General features: G+C 35.7%; 1 long non-coding RNA gene across 2 annotated transcripts in view; it reads right to left on the bottom strand.

Moving 5' to 3' along the window:
* Positions 1 to 14,408, bottom strand: part of LOC112665057 (uncharacterized) — a 135,106-nt gene that overhangs the window by 28,628 nt on the left and 92,070 nt on the right. For both annotated transcript variants that reach the window (XR_003140190.2, XR_004806167.2), the window contains one exon: positions 10,983 to 11,122. This is a non-coding gene — a long non-coding RNA (uncharacterized LOC112665057). The remainder of the gene's footprint in view (positions 1 to 10,982; positions 11,123 to 14,408) is intronic.

Here is a 14,408-nt window from a genome sequence, read left to right as displayed (position 1 = left end):
TGACTTCTAAGGCTAATGATGTCCTTTCTACCTGATAATTCTATAGTGGAATAGACTGCTCCTCACTTCCTATTCAGACCCTTTGGAAGGAGATCCTATAAATAGCTAATTCATCAAATGATCAATTGGAAATATTAGATGAGAGTGAGAAAGTATCTTTTCGGCCAAGAATAGTGCATGGAGTGATTCTGTCAAATAAGGTTCATTGACTGTAAGCAACAAATACCAACTTCATTTAAGGCTTAGTGTCTGTGAACTTACTCAGGTCTTGGAATTATGTGAGTGTTGTTGCCAAAGTAGTTTTAGATGAAAACATTAAATAAAACCTTTATGGGCTGTTGATATTCTTCCTCCATTATTTATGACATGATAGCTTCAGTCAGAGATCTCTATGGATCAACCTATTTCCAAAAATATGTTTATGTGATTATATCTGTACTTAAACACCATGGTTACATTCCATCATCAGCTAGGCCAATAATGCTGATAAGGCCCATTTTGGTCAGAGAGGTTAATTGCTTCCACTGCCAATCCACAATCTTAAACTCTCCTCAGTTCTACTGAGAAGAGGTATCCAATTTTAACTGTAAACTTTACTACCAATATTTCTGGTCAACAGAAAACTGCTATAAGTTGTTTTCTAAACATTTTCATGTTTACCACATCAATTTATTCCTGATGATAAGGAAAATAAAAGTCTTATGAAGCACTGTCAGATAACAGTGAAGGAAATTATAGGAATGCAGAAAGCATAATATTCCTATTTCACAAACATTTAAATATCTTTGCTTACATTTTCTATGACCTTATAAGTCACTTATGTAGGTTAGCTATAAATTGAAGTTTCATTGGCCAACCTAACAAGCTGTTAAAAAAAAAAAACAGCCAAATACATCAATATCCTATTTAATAAAAATGTCTTATAAGTGCAGATATCTCAATAAATAGTGCCCTTACTTCCTTGATTAAGTATCCACTAAATCAATCCTCCATTATTTTAATAATACAAATTAGTAAATTACTGTATTTCTTCTTGAATATAACTTTGATTCTGCTTTTCACTCTGCATACAATCTTGAATGCAAATTTTTGTTTCCAAGTGAACAGTAATGAAAAGAGGGTCATGACTTCCTCAAGCAAGGCAGCTCTTTTGGACAGCATTTCAGAAGTCCTTTGGGTCCTCCAAGAAATTCTGATTACAATTATTAGGTTATAACTTTTTTTAAAAAGTCAGGATCTCAACTTTCATGTAAGATATTTGACAATGTTGTGCATTCAACTGGAGTTGTAATTCATTAACCCACAGAGTAACTCTGTGACCTTGGTTTTTGGGAGGGCCAGCCTGCAGTTATAAGGAATAAGAAATTATTTCAGTAATGTCACATACTTTCCCATTTCAGTTCCTGACCTGAGGCAAGGATTTTGAGGTTAAGGTTTGTTTTTTGTTTTTTTGTTTTTTGTTTTTTGTTTTTTTTTGCCCAGTTATTCAATGGCATTTAGGAAACCATTCTATCTTGTTTTATTTTATTTTATTTAACCTTTTTATTTCCTTTAAATTGGTGGAATGAGAGCGCCTACCTTATCTCCACAGTCTTAACCTTCAATGGTGAACTTATCTTAGGTTCACACAAGAGTCATTCATCATGGACTGTCACTTTCCTAGCCCCCCTATATAAATAGGATTTTCTTTGCATTTCATCTAATTTTAAATTATGGAAAATATCTCATGTTGTCTTTGAGGATCTATTGACTGTACAATTTGTTTAGTACCAGTTGTAAAGTCAGCCAGAATTCTTAGGTTAAAGCAATAGAAACAGGCTCTTACTAATTTAGAGGGGGAAAGTGGGAACAGATATTTGAAAAACATTGGGGTATTACCAATAAGTAAAAGAAAAGTTGACTATGAAAACATTCGTGAGAAATTGGACAAGGGGATTTCTGTGTTCAATTTCAGGAGCTCATATATTGTTCTAAAGTAAATCAGTGCCATTGACTATCTATTCCAACAATGCCCAAAGTAGATCCTTTGATCATTTCTTAACAGGTGAAATTGTACATGAAAGAAGGACAGAAAAAAAAAATAGCCTCTACAGTAGAATAGAAAATTATACAAATAAAGTTTAAATTTCAGAATCTGGAAATAATAACCCAAAACAGAGTGGATCAACACCCAAGAAACAAACAATCCCATCATGAAATGGGCAGAAGATGTGAACAGAAATTTCACCAAAGACGACATACACATGGCCAACAAGCATATGAGAAAATGCTCTGCATCATTTGCCATCAGGGAAATACAAATCAAAACCACAATGAGTTACCACCTCACACCAGTGAGAATGGCAAAAATTAACAAGATAGGAAACAACAAATGTTGGAGAGGATGTGGAGAAAGGGAAACACTTGTACTGTTGGTGGGAATGCAAACTGGTACAGCCACTCTGGAAAACTGTGTGGAGGTTCCTCAAAGAGTTAAAAATAGAGCTACCCTATGACCCAGCAATTGCACTGCTGGGTATTTACCCCAAAGATACTGATGTAGTGAAACGCCAGGACACACACCTGCACCCCAATGTTTGTAGCATCAATGTCCACAATAGCCAAACTGTGGAAGAAGCCTCTATGTCCTTCGACAGATAAATGGATAAAGAAAAGTGGTGATATATATTTGTGCTAGAACCATTTTAATATAATTATACATATCTGCCAAATCCAGGAGGAAAAGGTATATGCATATATAACTTTTCCAGTTAACATCTGCAAGCATAAACGACAATGATCTCTGTTTATAAATTCATCAGGGTCAGAGCAATTGACCAATGTCTCTTTACTGCTAGGCTTACCAACAGTAAATTACAGATGAATTAGTGTCCTTTTGTTTCTCTTCTCTCACTCTCCTTGTCCAGAGACATTTTGTTGTAAAGTTTTAGCGCGGCTCACCTCCAGCCAAAGGTAATCTTTTTAGATAAGTACTCAGTTGCTCTGAATTTGCTTATAATTATAACCTATTTAATCACAGAAGAACCCCTGCAGAGGTGGAGTTCAAGGTTGCATACAATAACAGGAGATCACAGTTTTGAAGTCTAGCACAGATTAAAAACCACAGTATATATATATATATATATATATACTCACACACAGTGGAATATTTCTCAGACACTAGAAAGGATGAATACCCACCATTTGCTTCATTGTGGATAGAATTGGAGGGTATTATGCTAGTGAAGTAAGTCAATTGGAGAAGGACAATCATATGGTTTCACTCATATAGGGAATATAAGAAATAGTGAAAGGGATTATAAGGGAAAGGAGGGAAAATGAGTGGGAAAAATTAGAGAGGGAGACAAACCATGAGAGACTCCTAACTCTGGGAAACAAAGGGTTGTGGAAGGGGACGTAGGCGGGGGAATTGGGGTAACTGGGTGATGGGCACTGAGGAGGGCACTTGATGGAAGGACCACTGGGTGTTATTCTATATGTTGGTAAATCAAATTTCAATAAAAACAAAACAAAACAAAAATAAAAGAAGAAAAATAAACAGAGTGGATAAGGTAAATGAATATATGTTTCTGGACCTGATCAATTTTAGTCAATAGAATGTTATAAAAGCAGAAATGTCTATCAAGTAGTTTAGAAATTCGGGTATTAGAGTATATTTGGAATAGTACGAATATTTGGAAGTTGTTGTATAGATAAGGTATTTGAAGCCTTACAGTAAATGAGGGCTCTTCAAGAAAACCTATGTAGGAAAAAGGTCAAGAAGTAAACCAAGTAGGTACTCATATTTAGTGAAATAGAAGGAAGACTAAAATAAATTAAGTAGTTAGATTTAGAAACAGTAGTCAGGGATCCCTGGATGGCTTAGCAGTTTAGTGCCTGCCTTCAGCCCAGGACGTGGTCCTGGAGTCCCAGGATCAAGTCCCACATCAGGCTCCCTGAATGGAGCCTGCTTCTCCCTCTGCCTATGTCTCTGCCTTTCTCTCTCTGTGCCTCTCTGTGTCTATCATGAATAAATAAACAAAATCTTTTTTTTAAAAAAAAGAAAGAAATAGTAGTCATAAAAGGAAAAAGAGAATAGTAGAGAATTATAAATTATCAGAGAGATAAGATATTTTGAGAGAGAATATTTTTATCCTACAACCAATATCATACACAACAGTAAAAATTAAAAATTATTCTTATTAAAGTAAAAATGAGGAAAGTGGTGTTTGCTATCACTTTTATTATTTTAAAGTGTTTTCATTTTTTAAAAATTTTATTTATTTATTCATGAGAGACACAGAGAGAGAAGCAGACACAGGAAGAGGGAGACGCAGGCTCCCTGCAGGATCCAGGATAGCGCCCTGAGTTGAATGCAGATGCTCAACCACTGAGCCACCCAGGCTTCCCACTATCATTTTTATTATTAAATATTTTATTATTTTATTACTGCTCTAAAAGTATGGCATATGCTAAAAAAATGGCAAGAAGTTGATTATATCCTTGTATGCATTTCTCTTTGCCATGTGATTTTGTAGTTCCCTTCATTAAGAGGTAGTGTGTATAATCCATTTCTCCACCACTTCAATTGGGGTTCGGATATGAGCTTTTCTTTAGCAAATAGCATTTTAGCCTGATGACTCATGGCCAAGTTACCTCCCATTGCCGCAGCTAACATGGAGCCAACAGCCAGACATTTCAGTGATTTCCATTCCTTATTGGTTGACTATTGATTTCTACAGCATTAACTCTCTTACATTTCTAAATTTCTTTTTTTTGTTCCTTTTTTTAATAATAAATTTATTTTTATTGGTGTTCAATTTGCCAACATACAGAATAACACCCAGTGCTCATCCCGTCAAGTGCCCCCCTCAGTGCCCGTCACCCAGTCACCCCCACCCCCCGCCCACCTCCCCTTCCACCACCCCTAGTTCATTTCCCAGAGTTAGGAGTCTTCCATGTTCTGTCTCCCTTTCTGATATTTCCTACCCATTTCTTCTCCCTTCCCCTCTATTCCCTTTCACTATTATTTATATTCCCCAAATGAATGAGACCATATAAGGTTTGTCCTTCTCCGATTGACTTACTTCACTCAGCATAATACCCTCCAGTTCCATCCACGTCGAAGCAAATGGTGGGTATTTGTCATTTCTAATGGCTGAGTAATATTCCATTGTATACATAAACCACATCTTCTTTATCCATTCATCTTTCGATGGACACCAAGGCTCCTTCCACAGTTTGGCTATTGTGGACATTGCTGCTAGAAACATCGGGGTGCAGGTGTCCTGGCATTTCATTTCATCTGTATCTTTGGGGTAAATGGGCAAAAGACATGAACATTTCTAAATTTCTAAACTGTGATTGATTACAATGGAGATAGATCCTATGGTGACAGAAATAGTGCTTAGGTAGAGAAAGGAGAAACAGGGGCATAAAGTGAGGTGCCTTCAGCCTCTTGAAAATGCTATGTAATTGTTGGTAAACTCAGTAGTTTAGAAGGCTACATGTGATGGAGAATGGCATAAACCTCTGTTAGAGTATATGCATTTTCTTTAAAGGGTATCTGATAAACATTAAATAGCTTGGTTTTCTCTATTTTTGCAGTTTCCTAAACATTATGGAAAGTTATGATCTGTATCTTCCTTTTATAAGCTATCCACCCAGTAGGATATTATTAGTGGTGACCATAATATAAACAGTGAGAAGGAAAGAGTGACAAGTATTCAGTAGAAGGTAGCAAAGAACAGGCCACCTAGTGCCATTATATTACTCTGTGCATCTAGGGGCCTTAAATAATATAGAAAGGATCAAGAAACATCTGCTTCAAAAGATCATACATACTTTATTGACCATATGATGATAACTAAAATCATGGGAACAGACCAGTGGCTCAAGCCTAGCTCAATGGAACATCTTTTGACTGAAGTAAGTGTAACTTTTCACTTTGGATAACATTTGATATGAACTTCTCAGTTCAATCTTTACTCTCTCCCTAACAACACACATTTCATGAAAATGGCAATAAAGAGTGGAGATATGAATCCTTTAATTTGCTCTTTAGCACCATTTCAGAGAAAAACTGTTTTCAGAAGTATCATAAAAAAATTTTAATTTTTTATAGATTCTTGGCATATTGTACTCTATGATATCAGCCAATGAATATAAAGAAACCAAAACCTCACTTGGATTAGATCCTGTGTTTTGAATAAATAACCTGAAAAGACAGAAATCTTTCATATTAATCATGAGGAAAATGGCCTACAAATGTTGTAAGACAAGAGAATATGCAAGTTTTTGCCAGACTGTTGCAGCTGAAGCTGACAATATTATAAACCTGTACTCATAACATCTAATATTCACCCACCTTACTGTGGTCCTCTATGTACTGACCCAGCTATGCTGACTTTCTGTCATGCCATCTCCCTTTCACCACCACTCATCATACTACAGTTGAATTGGTCATTTTAGAGATGTTCAACTTCACTTGTCACCAGAGAAATGCAAATCAAAACCACAATAAGTTATCATCTTATACCTGTCAGAATGGCCAGTATCAAGGAGACAATAAATGGCAATGGCAAGTGTTGGTGGGCAAGGATGTGGTTAAAAGTAATTAAAAATATATATACCACTCTCATTTCCAACTTAGATGTGTTTTATTTGCCTGATATTCATTTCCCTCTGTTCTTCAACTGCCTCATCACTCCAGTGTCAGTTCAAATGATACCATTTCAAAGATGCCTTCTCTTATGATCTAATGTTGTTGTCTACCCAGACTAGACCAAAGTATATTTTCCTCTTTTATTTTTATATTCTTTTCACTATGTAAAACTGCATTAATTACTCATTAGTGATATGCCTTTATTCCCAATATACATTTCACATGACAGAAAACTTGTCCATCTCATTCAGTATCCCCAGTGCTTGGGGCACCTGGGTGACTCAGTAGTTGAGTGTCTGTCTTTGGCTCAGGTCATGATCCCGGGGTCCTGGGATTGAGTTCCACATTGGGCTTCCCGCGGAGAGCCTGCTTCTCTCTCTGCCTATGTCTTTGCCTGTCTCTTTATGTCTATCACGAGTAAATAAATAAAATCTTTAAAAAAATCCTCAGTGCTCAAACTTTTGTCTGACCATGGTAAAATGACTCCCTAATATCTTAGATATAGTAAGGATATAGCAGGACTTCAAATGTTAGCCATCAGACTTCTAGGTTCTGGTGGAGCATTATGGTAAGAAGTTCAGTTGTGCTATAATGATGCCAAAAACTTCAAGTCAAAGACAGATGGTAAAATGGTCTTCATTGTAGATTCACCTTCTTAAACAGCAAGCCTAGTAGTGTTTTCCCAAATCTCTTTTATATGCTCTCCTACATGTAGGATAGCTATTCTTTTGATCACAACCAAGTGAAAAGGACGACTCCAGGTGGAAAGAAAGTATGTGACATGAACAATAATCATGCCTGAAGCAGCTGAATCTGGAAGGATTTTGATAGAAGAGAGGTCATTTTAGCTAAATTTGATCTGAAGAATAAAAGTTTTGTCTGTGCAAGTATTCTGAAACTGTCCTCTTCTCCTGCTAATTTAGCCTCTGGAAATGTATTATGTGCCTAATGAATGTTTCTTTCTTAGTGATGTCATTATCTCATGCCTATGTGATAAATAAATGAGTTGGCAAGATTAACTTGAGATGTCACAAATGAGAAGGTGTGACCAGCATCTGTATGTAGATGTGTTAAGGAGGAGTGGGGAAAAATGGGGTGGGGTGTGAGTAGCTCTGGGCCAGCACCTTAGACTGCTTTGAGGTGGTTTTCTCAAACAGCGGTATGAATCAGCAGGTATACCGCACACACCTCCTTGACATTTGTGCCTGCAAAATTGTGAGTGAGAGATGCTTTAAAAAACCCGGCAGCTTCTTTCATAAGAAAAATATACTTTGGGACTAAATTTGTCCCTCAGAGATAAAGACCAAAGGAGGAAATATCCACTTAAATCTCTTCACAGTGCAGAAAGAATTGACTGGGATCAGTACTTTGGAGGGGTGGGGTGTAGGTGTTTTGAATTGGTAGTCTTGACCTTAAGTAACATTATTCAGAACTTCAAGACCACATCTGCAATGTGTCACCACTTACAAAGAAATCCTGACTCTCATATATCATTGCTGGGTGTATAAATGGATACAATCATTTGAGTGCCATTTGGCAATAGCTATCAAATTGAAAATGCATTATCTCTTTGCTCAAGGATTCATCTGCTGGGAATTTAGTCTGAGGATTACATTAACATAAATACATGTATGGGCATGGCCATTGTAGCATTGTTTGTATTCACAAAGAACTGAAAACAATCTAAATGACAATCAGGAATTTAAAAAAGTAATTCATGATACTTTTATGCAATGTGAAGATTATGCAGCAACTGAGAATAAAGAACTATGGATGTGCATATGCTGGTGTGAGAAGATACTGGAGATATTTGAAGTAAGAAAAGAAACTTGTAATGATCTGAGTGGAATAGGATTACAAATTGCTATACAAAGAACTTTTAACTTTTAAACCAGCTAAAATTTATATAATTTGTTAAGATATTTAGTAATAGGTCAGAATAAACAGATGCCTATTGTTACTTACATTCATGATAAATAGAATTGCCCATAAGAAAGAAGTTGAAATATTATTTATGTTAGTTAATTGTACAATCCTCTACATATCTTATTAGCATGAAGTCTAGGAATACCTGTGCTACTCTATTTCTCCCCAAGTAGAAGTCCTAAAAATTCTTGGGCTAATTTGGTCTGAAGGGGTCAGACAGTGAACATGGGTTCATTTACTGCACTATTACCTTACTTTAAGTCTGGACCATTATTGAACAGACAAATCTTGCCTATGACCACTATGAACACATGTCAATCTCTCTTCCTCAACAGTGATAAGCCTGACTTTTCCAAGTTGAGTTATAGTCTCTCTTTTCTGTTAAATTCACTGCAAAGCCCCCAAGTACCAGTTGGACCTGAGGGCTGTACTGATACAATATCCAGAATTTGCTACCTCATAGACCTAGAAAACCAATCTGGTTCCATAACTACTAAGGTTTAGTAGTGGGGCAGCTTTAAAGTCTAAGTTTTACTATACCCCAGTTCCTTAGACAGTCAGACAGTTCACTGTACATCTACCCACTGGTTGTGATTATAAGGTGATTATCTGTTTATGTTAATATGAGGAAACAGCTAGTACTTCTCTTAGCAAGTAAGAATAAAAAATACAAATTTAAATTCTGGCATGCATTTCTTCTGGTAAGGCACCCTACTATATGTGTAAAGGAAAGATTTATAAATATATGTAGATAGATATGTAAATATACATGCTTGTTTTTGGAAGGAAAGTTATAAGGAGGATATACAAGAAACACTTTACAGTGGTACTGCTAGGAGGTAAGAATGATGAGGTTGGAATACTTCTAATTTTCATTTTTAGATTTTGTACTGTTTTACTTTTTAATGCCATTATGTTGTTTATATCATAATTAAAAATTCAGTGTTCTGTTTGCTTTCTCATTTTAACCAAAAATAGTAGGACAAAAAATAAATAATAGATCTTTACTTAGAGAAATTTCCAGGCATTTGCTCTTAATTCCTGGCAGGGTTGACTCTGAGCTTCCTGCTTGCAAATCAGCTTGCTCAGAGCTCTAAGGAAGTTCCCTTAGATTTGATTTTATGTCAAAACCAATCATAGTAAAGCATGTATTTAAATGGCACTTTCAGTTTATGAAACTATGTCTAAAGATACAACACACACACACACACACACCTCTGAACAATAGCACAGTTTTCATTTTCCCCTCACTTTTCAGGAAAGGCAATGGACCTGGAGAATTTAACACTGTATTATAAGCAGGCTTTGAACATCTATTCATCATTATGATGAAGTGGGATATGAATATATTAAGTAACGAGAATAATAATTTAACAAATACACTATTGATATCACTTGGGATCATATATAATCCAGGAGGATGTGCTGAAACTCAAAACATTTGGAGAGTGATCTCTATGGGGAATCATATTGAGAGTCTGGCATACTTTTTTTTAATATGCTAAGTTGAATTAAATCTCCATCTTTGAGTGGCAGTACTAAGCCATTCCAGCAATGTCTATTGTCTGAGTGGCCAGACATAGTAAAATAAAAAATAATTTGACTATAAAGTATATGTGTGCATGAATGACCTCTGTTCTTTTATAAATCGGCCATAATCATTCCAAAGTCCATGTGAGGCATGAAATGTTTCTAGTTTTAGGCTTCAGGTGTGATATGCCTCCAAGAGCATTCCAAGCCAACCTGAAATGCTTCTATTTAAAGATGACTAGCTGAGTATCACTTTCTTTACTCTAACACATACCGATGTTGGATTCTAGTGAAAGAGAGCCCTCTCTTTTGATGCATAAATCAGGAAACTGCAAAAAATTTGCATTGCCAGAAACTTTCCAACCTAAGTCAGAACTTTCATATCATTAAATTGATCCACTGATACTTATTTTGATTAAAGCACCAGCTAACTCATAACAGCATCTGTACTCAGTGATATAACTCAAACAAGCATAATGAATGCCTATCTTTTAATTTTTTATGAAAAGACTTCATAATATATAATTAAGATGTTTTTTACATGTTCTACTGATGAACCATCTGCAGGTATGACATTTAGCATCTGTATTTAAAAGTAGCCACCTGTTACAGTCTGGTAATCCTGACTATGAATCATTTCAGATAAATGGAATGTGGTACCATTTGGATTCAGGACTCCTCACGCATCCATCATCTTCTTGACATTTATTATTTTTTTGCAGGCTATCTTTCAGGGTTTTTTTTTTTTTAAGTTGCATCCATTGAGAAGTCTAACTGCATTTTTTTTAAGCAAGGGAATTCTTGTAAAGCAAGAGAAAAAGAGTTTTTAGAGGTCCCAAATTTACTTCCTGTTCCTCCTTTAGCACAGTCAAATCAAACCTACCTCCAAGTACTCATATCTCTTCAACTCTTGCTTTTGTCATCCATTTCAGGACCACTTGTCAGAGTCTTGCTTCACTCTGAGGTGTAAATAGCAATGACACTCAAGGTGATTTGCATTAGATCAGTAAAATGATCAAAGCACTATAATGAAGAGAAAAATCTAATGTTAGAGGATCTGAGTAAGAGAAACTCTCTCTCTGCCTGACTGTGTTTGAACTAGGACATTGGTCGTCTACTATCTTTGGACCCGAACTAGAAGTTACACCATTGGCTCTCCTGGTTCTCAGGCCTGTGGGCTTAGACTAGAACTATATTATCAGTTCTCCAGAGTCTTCAGCTTGACAATTGCAGATCTTGGCCTCCATAATTGTATAAGGATGTGTGTGTATATATGTGTGTGTGTGTGTATATATATGTATGTATGTACATATATACATATGTGTGTGCATATATATGTGTGTGCATATTTGCATGTGCGCATGTGTGAGAATATATATATACACATACATACACTTATTTTCTATGGTTCTGTTTTTCTGGGTAACTCAGAGATTAATATAGTCATTAACATCCCTTCCATTGGGCAGGCCCAGTGGCTCAGCGCCTTCAGTCTGGAGCCTGATCCTGGAGATCCATGATTGAGTCCCACGTTGGGCTCCCTGCATGGAGTCTGCTTCTCCCTCTGTCTGTGTCTCTGCCTCTCTCTCTCTCTCTGTGCATCTCTCATGAATAAATAAATAAAATATTTTTAAAATAATAATAAAATAAAATCCCTTCCATCTCAAGTATTCTGTTCTGCTTCTAAAGACAGGTCTGGTAGAGTCTGAATTTGGTACCCCTCCTATGAGCTCCATGATACCTTATATTTTGGCATATCAGCACACTTTCCACAGCATATTATAACTGCTTATCAAAAGTCTGTCTCTTCTAGACATTAGATATGTTAAAGTCAGAAACCATGTTAATCATATTTCTCGTATCTTTAATATCTATCACAACCAGGAAAACAGTAAATACAGATGGAGGACTTATTGAAAGAATAAATGTAACCAAAAGCTTAAAAAAGAACAATGTATTTCTCCTTCTAACTAAACAAAATGTCTAAAATTCTTCATTGAAAAACTTATGCTTTCTCTTGTCACCTCATTTGTACCTGGCATTTCACCTTTCAAAGAAGCAGCCAAAGAACATAATTGTAGATTTTTGGCTTTCTGGGGAGCAGATTCATGTCAAAGCACTTTATAGGTAAGGAAATTGGGATGAAGTGGGTATTTACTAAAAGCCACTTTTGCAAAATGTATTATTTCTACTTGGCAGGACATTTTTCTTCTTCTTTCTATTATTACCACTGGTCCATGGGGTCATTCTAACTCTAATCCATGCATAGGGACACAGAGTAAACAACAATTTTATAAATGTATCTTCCAGGGCACTCATTTTGCAAATCTCTGATATACTTGTGAAATGCTATAGGAAAGTTAGACACAAATTCTGCTGTGCTGCAAACTGATGCAGAGTATATCGTGACATATATACTGTCACGATAAATAGTGATAAATAGTAAATAGTAATAAAATAGTGAGCAAAGAGGAAATAGATGGTATCCAAAGAAGATGTATTTAATTTTTAAAATGTCTTTCTGAAAATATATATTACTATCAACTTTGATGTGAAGCTATTGGAGATGCAGGTAAAAGTGGTAGGGTCTGGTATAGGATAAAAATCTTTCTGTGCTAAAACAAAGTAAATCCTAGGCAAACCAGAACTGGTTGGTCAATGTCAGGTAAGTTATTTCATGAGGCTCTTGCCCAGAATTACATATGGAGCTTGTATTGAGTAAGGAGTCAGAACTGGATAAGTCACTATAAACATACCTATCAAACAAGGGTGAGGCACAAAACATGAGCTGAGGTTTATGACCCAAGCAAAAGCAATCTGAACATTAGAAAACCAAGAGGAGAGAGCAGTGGGAGTGCTCAAGGATGCTGGGCTCATTTTGTTTCTTAACTACACAAATAATATATGAATAGATTTTCATTGTGTTGAAGGGGGTACAAAGCATAGTAAACCACCATTTAATTCCTTCTTTGTCTACAACTAACTAGTGTTTACAGTTTGAGGCATACCCTTCCGGATGCTATATATGCTATGTATGAACACAAATAATTTTTTTCATGTAAACATCCTCTTTATACTATAAATTTTGTTTTGTGACTTGATATTTTCACTTAAAAGCTCACTTTAAAAAAATGACTGTGTGATATTTTATGAAACATTTCACAGATGTATGGTCATTTATTTAGCTATTGACCTATTCGTGGTCACATAGTTTATTAACATTTTTCAAATAGTAAGCAATGATTCAAGAGGCATCTTTACACATATATCTTTATGCACAGGATGAATCATTACTGTAGGATATTAATAATAATGATGATAATTAACATGTATTTAGGGCTCATTATGTGTCAAGCTCTATGTTAAGCATTTTGTCTCTCATTTAATCTTTACAATAATCATAAGAGTAAGGCATTCCATTTTATAGATAAAAAGAGTACAGTTCAGACATGATAAATAGTATGAGCAAGGCTAATCTGGTGAAAAGAGATGGGGTCAGGGGATGTAAGCCCAGCTAGTAGTTTTCCAGAACTGGACCAGAAATACAATTGGTGGATACTATTTACATCTATAAATCACTGAATAACTGAAATCCTAAATACTCTAAGTTTAATTTTTGATTATTTTCCCTTTTCAACTCAACAAGATATTGGTCAGTCTGCATTTAAAAGCTTCCTTATAGGGCAGCCCGGGGTGGCGCCACAGTTTAGCGCCACCTTTGGCCCAGGGCGTGATGCTGGAGACCCGGGATCGAGTCCCACGTCAGGCTCCCTGCATGGAGCCTGCTTCTCCCTGTCTGTGTCTCTGCCGCTCTCTCTCTCTCTCTGTTCTCTCTCATGAAAAGTAAAAAAAAAAAAAAAAAAATATTTAGAAAAAAAAAGAAGCTTCCTTATAGTTTGTGTCATCTCATTTGCACCTGACATTTTCCCTTTGGACAAAGCATCAAGGAACACAGAATTTAATTTTTCACTTGCCTTTATAATGCCAAATTGCCCTTAAAAAAGCCATAACAAACTATTTTCTAAAGCACTTTGAATGAAGGTAACCATTTCCCACATATTTGATAATATAGTGTCTTTTTAAAGGTTTGATGATCTACTGAGGGAAAACTGATATTACTATTTTAATTTGTATTTCTTTGATCACCACCATCATAAATTTACATCATTTATGTTTTTCTATTGCAAAATCTCTGTTTTTATCCTTTGTTCAATTTCTATGGGATTTATTTTTTACCTTTTTTTGATTCCTATAAATCCTTTTTAAATAAGATTTATTTATTTATTTGAGAGAGAGAGCATGACTAGGA

This window comes from Canis lupus, chromosome 17 (assembly GCF_003254725.2).
Source record: "Canis lupus dingo isolate Sandy chromosome 17, ASM325472v2, whole genome shotgun sequence".
NCBI classification, from domain to species: Eukaryota; Metazoa; Chordata; class Mammalia; order Carnivora; family Canidae; genus Canis; species Canis lupus.
The sequence above is the reverse complement of the archived record's forward strand: the minus strand, read 5'-3'. Positions and strand labels throughout refer to the sequence as shown.